Source organism: Myotis brandtii, unplaced genomic scaffold, assembly GCF_000412655.1.
Source record: "Myotis brandtii unplaced genomic scaffold, ASM41265v1 scaffold419, whole genome shotgun sequence".
Taxonomy (NCBI): domain Eukaryota; kingdom Metazoa; phylum Chordata; class Mammalia; order Chiroptera; family Vespertilionidae; genus Myotis; species Myotis brandtii.
Window position 1 is genome coordinate 1,790,874 of NW_005366075.1, and position 5,929 is coordinate 1,796,802.

General features: G+C 51.0%; 1 protein-coding gene across 1 annotated transcript in view; it reads right to left on the reverse strand.

The window, feature by feature from the left end:
* Positions 1–2,730, reverse strand: part of HSD17B3 (hydroxysteroid (17-beta) dehydrogenase 3) — a 57,679-nt gene extending 54,949 nt beyond the window's left edge. Inside the window, exon 1 of the mRNA XM_014545691.1 lies at positions 1,265–2,730. The gene's annotated coding sequence lies outside the window, so the exon portion shown is untranslated. The remainder of the gene's footprint in view (positions 1–1,264) is intronic.
* Between the last annotated feature and the right edge of the window lie 3,199 nt (positions 2,731–5,929).

The window sequence follows — 5,929 nt, forward strand, 5'->3', positions numbered from 1 at the left end:
CTGGATGAGGGGCTGAGGGCTGTTTTCAGGCAGGCCAAGACTGCAACTGAAGCTCCCAGTCTCTCCTTTTTTTCTTTTCTTTTTTTTTTATTCTGGGATTTATTTACCTTCTGTAATTGAAACTTTGTTGTGGCTCCAGCTCTGAGGCCGGCTGGCTGAAAGCAGGTATCTGGGGTTTGTTTAGCTTCTATAATTGCAACATTGTTGCTTAGACTGGAGCTCAGAGCTGGGCTGTGGCAGGCAGGGAACCTTGGCTTCCTCCATCGCCGGGGCAACCAAGCCTCATGTTCGCTTCAGCTGTGTGGCTGCAGGCCGCTATCTTGGTTGGCAGTTAATTTGCATATCACTCTTATTAGCCAATGGGAAGCATAGCGTAGGTATGGTTAATTACCATGTTTGTCTATTATTAGATAGGGTACAATATACATATATATATATATATCCTGGGAGCCAGGTGGGGGGCCCACCACCTGCCGATGGTCACCATCTGCGGGGCAATCGAGTCCCTGCTCACACCCACCTTGGCCTGGCGCCTCCCACTCACCTGCTCCACCATCCTGCCACAGTCCCGCTGTTGTCGGGGCCCATCAGAGCCAGCAGCGCCTTCACTGCCACTGCTGCCAGCACCGCACGTCGCTGACGCCCGCCATGTTCTGCACTACCCCCTGGTGGTCAGTGCATGTTATAGCGAGTGAACGAGCAACAGCCTAGGGGACAATTTGCATATTAGGCTTTTATTATATAGGATAACAGTATGTTATATTGAGAGATGGAATCTAAAAGACCCACAAATAAAGAGCATAACCTTCTGAGCCTGAGCTCTTCCTGATATCTCGGGGTGACCTACAGGGATCGGGCCCCAGTGTGTGCCCCAGGCTCGCAGCCCCAGCTCATGCTCCCAGCCTTGCAGCCCTGCAGCCCTCCTTGGCACCCCACCGTAGCCTGGTACTGCCCCCTTATCTGCTCCACCATCCCACCTGCGGGGCAATCGATCGGGGCTGGCCCCCCTGCCCAGCTCCCTCAGCACCTGGGAGCCAGGTGGTGGGCCCACCACCTGCTGCTGGTCACCATCTGCGGGGCAATCGAGTCCCTGCTCGCACCCACCTTGGCCTGGCGCCTCCCACTCACCAGCTCCACCATTCTGCTGCAGTGGTGCTGTTGTCGGGGCCCATCAGAGCCAGCAGCGCCTTCACTGCCACCGCTGCCAGCACCGCACGTCGCTGATGCCTGCCATGTTCTGCACCACCCCCTGGTGGTCACTTACATATAGAAGTAGAGTGTGCTGTCTATTGCTCCTGTGCCCATTGATCAAGCTTGCCCCCTTGGGTATGATCTCCCTCATTTCCAGGTTTGCCCATATATCAGATGACCTGTGAGTGCCTATGGGTGAAGAGGAGCCCCGGAGAGGATGGTGAGAGATGCCAGTGTTAAAAAAAAAAAATCACCTAAGTTTAAAGATCTAGTTGGCTTTATTCAACTATTCAAAGAGGAAGTTTCTAGCAAAGGTTGGATTATCTCAGGCAAGTTCACCTACCTATGGAAGACAGAAGGGGTCTATCAGACTGACTACCTCACTAGTATTGACCAGGTAATGCAAATTAACTGGTTAAAGATTACATTCCTGGGAGAGGCTACAACTGCAATTAGGTTAGGTACGTAGGTATGAAGTCTTGGTTTGCTGACTGGGGGCTTAGTACAAGTGACTCCACTGGGATCTACTGTCTCCCACCCCTTTGATCAGACTCTCAGCCTGAGAGGTGTGATCTAAATTCAAGGGATTCATGCCCCTCTCAGCTACTGCTCTGTAGTCCCCACAGCTTTTATACCCTCTGTGTGGTATTCACAGGTCATGACTGTAGGCTCACAATTTTTCAGTCAGTCATTCTCTTCCTTCCTTTTCTGGTGTTCCCATCTTCAGGAGATCATTTGCTTGGTGGTTAGCAGCTGTGAATGTGCATTTAAAGCTTTTGGGAGAATTCAGTACATCAAGGAGGACATTATGATTATTATAAGCAGGATAATTTCCAACTTTTGGAGTGAACTTCAGAGCCATGATCCCCAGACCCAAACCATTCAAAATCAAATAAGGAAAAGAAAGACTCCATTGAAGGAGTCAACCTTGTAAGACAAGTGGCTTGCTCAATGATCTTATGTAACTGACTTCAGCTTCCCCAAAGGTGTTAATACAGGCTCAGCAGTTGTGCTGGCTACAGCACAGGCACTCCATGTTCAGCTAGAAGATAATCATGGGCTATTTAATTATCAAGAACAACTATAACTGGAGTCTACAAATTTTTTGTTGGGCAGCTATTGTATTAGCAGTGGATTCAGCAATATTTTCAAGTTTAAGGAGAGGTTCCTGACCATAACCTCATTTACACTTACTCCCAACCAGGGACGTAGGGCCCTGCCAAAGGAAGCAAATCCTGAGTCATGAATGCCTCCTGGTAGGTCTTTTCTAACTCCATGATGTAAATTCAAGGGAATTGACCAATAAAGTATCTCAGTTCATTTGTGAACAGTTTAGAGTAGATAACCAAAGAGGCATTGCTTGGTTATGTGCCAGCCATCTAGTCATTCATAGGCCCAAGGAGAATGATAATAACCACAGACAAAGAAAACCCTGTTGTGGCACAGCCATTCCCCTTAAGCTGGCATTGTCAATGAACTCAGTAGCAGGAATTGTTGCATTTGCCCATTCAAGCCACGGGTCGATTAGGTGTCCAGCGCATTTGGGAAGTCAATCTAACCTGAAATAAAAGTTTGTGGCGAGCCGGCACGACCAAAGCTGATTCCAAGTTTGGGGGTGAAAGGATTAAGGAAAAACAGACAAGAGAATAATAGCTGGGTCTCGGTGGGACCCTGCCTCCCTGATGAGGAGACAACGACAGCGCCCACAAGCCGTGTCTTTATTTTATAGCAGATGTCACGAGGCAAAGTAGGGGCATGATCACGTTGTTTACAGCATTCTCGTGAGTTTCAACCTCACTCAACTACATGCACCCGAACTCTATCACAAGGCACGTGGGGCCACGTGTTCGGACCATAGGCTCAAGCTTACAACCACAGCCGTTGGCTATGATTGTGCTGGGAGGGCCCTGCCCTCCAGCTGGGACTTGCACGTGGCAATGAGAGGACCCTGTCCTTTCATAGGTCCGAGGCTTGAACCTGGCCGAAACACCGTAACCGCGCCCCACAAAAGTTGTTCTAAATCCCTTGCAAAGACGGGAGCTGCTGGTGAGATCGTTCTGTGATTGGAGGCAGATGTGCTGTAATGACAAGAACATAGGGGTGCAAATGAACTAAGACTTACCTAGGTGTTTATGTCAAATTGGTTAAGTACGGTTATCATTAGAGAAAGGTGAAAACAGGCACTGGGTGTTCTGGCCATAAAGGTTGACCTTGATAAGAGACTTCTGGGGCTGGAGGAGTGCAGTCAGTCATAGTCTGCAATGACATTGGGGTCGAAGAGAAACAGCTCACAGGGAGTAGCAGGTGGCTTTAGCATCAGGGATAGGTCAAAATACCTGATGATGGATCGAGGAGTCTGAAAGGGTGCCCCCTGAACAGTGGCCTGGGTTATACAGGTGAGGACATTATCTTTGTAGGCCAATGCCGGAGTAAAGGAAGGAAAGGGGGAAATAAACAGTTTCGTGGTTAAACTATGGAGTCCTGATCCATCATCCCGAGTGGAAGTCAGCTACTTCTCTTCCTTGTCAATGTGAGTCCAAGGTCACCAGCGTCCGTACAGCACCAGTGGCAGACGGAGCCTTTAGCTGGAGATGGAGACCCAGGCCAAGAGACTGCTGGTGTGCGGCAGTGCCCATGGTCAGCAGCACCCGGTACGGTGAGGTCCCCTCCAGTGGGGTCCAGGGCTGTCTTCCTCTGATGGCAGGTCCAGAATACCCAGCCACCAGGCCCCAGACCCTGACCACCAGGATCCTGAGTCCAAATCGGAAAAGCTTTTTGACCTGCTGACAGACTTTAGTATAACCCTTTAGACTGACCAGGATAATCAGCAGAGCTGTTACCGATGTACATTGGTCTGCGGGGACTACCCTGTGTGGAGTGAGCTTGTTTCCCTAAGGGGTTACTGCTCACGCTCAGCAAGACCCAGGGCAGCACCTCAGGCTTCCAGCAGCTCCAGCAGGTTTAGAGGTTTTAAGTCTGAGGAGCCCATTAGTTCTCTCAACCTTGCCTGATGGTTGAGGGCGACAGGAATGGGGATAATTCCAAGTATGAAGGCAGAGGTCTGGGCCTGTTTCTGCAGAAGCAGAATAGACTTTATCCACGTGTGTCACAACCTTGAAGGTTCTGTGCCGCTGCCTGTGCATGAAAGTCAGTGAGGGCCTTTCTCCAGCAGGCAGGCGGGGCCTTCCAGTGAGAGTCTGTGTTGGTGACAGTCCTTTCAGGTCAGAGCATCGCTGTTTACTGGTTGCCCCCTTTTTTTTTAAAGATTTTTAGAGACAGAGGAAGGGGGCGGAGGGAGAGCAGGGAGGGGGAGGGAAACATTGATGGGTTGCCTCCTGAAAGCCACCCATCAGGGATGGAGTCTGAGTGGAAATCAACCTTTTGGTGCACAGGATGACACCCATCCAACCGAGCCACACTGGCCAGGGCACTGTTGCCCATTTTTTATGGGGGTCCTTATAAACATAAGAACACCCTTTTGTTTCCCTAACACTCCAAAATCATGGATGACCTCACAGGCACACCAGCCTCAGTCTAAACATTAACAATATGTCCTTTGGTAACTTGCGGGCTCTGGTAAGAGATGGAGCTGTGTTGTGGGGCTAATGGAGACTCAGGGAGGTTCCCCCTTCCAAGTAGTTCCTATTGGGTAGGAACAGCATAACCAGCTTGGAAATTCCCTTTATCATCTTTCCAGTATGAATCATCAACAAACAACTGGATTCGGGTTAGTTAAAGGGGTGCCTTGTAAATCAGAGCGCAGTGTCATAAAATGGGACCTTATTCCCTCCCGGTCACGGGGCTGGCTTAGCTGGGGTAGTGACGTAGCAGGAATGAAAACACTGCCATGTGTAAGAGGCAGATCAGGTGGTGAGGGCACAGGACCTCTGGGGAGGCTAGTCTACCTGCAGAGAAATGCTGACTCAGTTCAGTCAGGAAGACTCCAGACGGCCTGTGGGGTCTGCAAATACATTAAAGCGCTGCGGCTTCCACTCACTGTGCCCACACTGAACCTTCAGGCGGCTGGGATGGGACCAGCAGTGGCATGTGGCTGCTGATGGGCAACAGGCCTGCGTTGGTTGCCATGTTCTCCTGTGAGCCTTCCCAGGGCTTGCTCATGTCTCTCACACACAGATCAGGTGAAAGGTTCTGAACACCTAGGGAAGCTCAGGCAGGCGGTTCTGACAGCACGTGTTGGGTCCTATGAAGGCCTGCTCAGGTGGGAGAGAGTTGGCCCCTGGACTAAAAGTGTAAGGCCTCAGATTAGCGAGAGCATCTATGGAGTTAACTGCAACATGCCCATGTCTGGTGTGGGAGGAGAGAGGACTGGGCCATGTGAAGACCACACGGGACCCAGGAACCAAGCTCCAGTGACCTCTCCCATCACCCGAGTGGGGGGGGAGGGGGGGGGCGGAGACCAGTGGAAATAAATGCAAAGCAGCGGGTGGAACTGGGAGAAGACACCAAGTCCGGTAAGGCCTCGCCTAGATATGGGCCCCAAGGGAGCCCCACATTCAGGACATAAGATCAGGTCAAAGGTCAAAGAACATCTTGGGGCTAAAAGACAGAAGCAGAAAATTACAGAGAAATGCTACAGCTGGTATGCACACGCGGGAAGTAATGCTGAACCTCATACTTTATTAGAAACTCACATTGGAGAGGGCAGGAGGGGGGAGGGGGTCTTCCCGGGGCTGAGGACCCACGTGGCACAGCAGGGCCGGCGGGGCCCAGGCAGGTG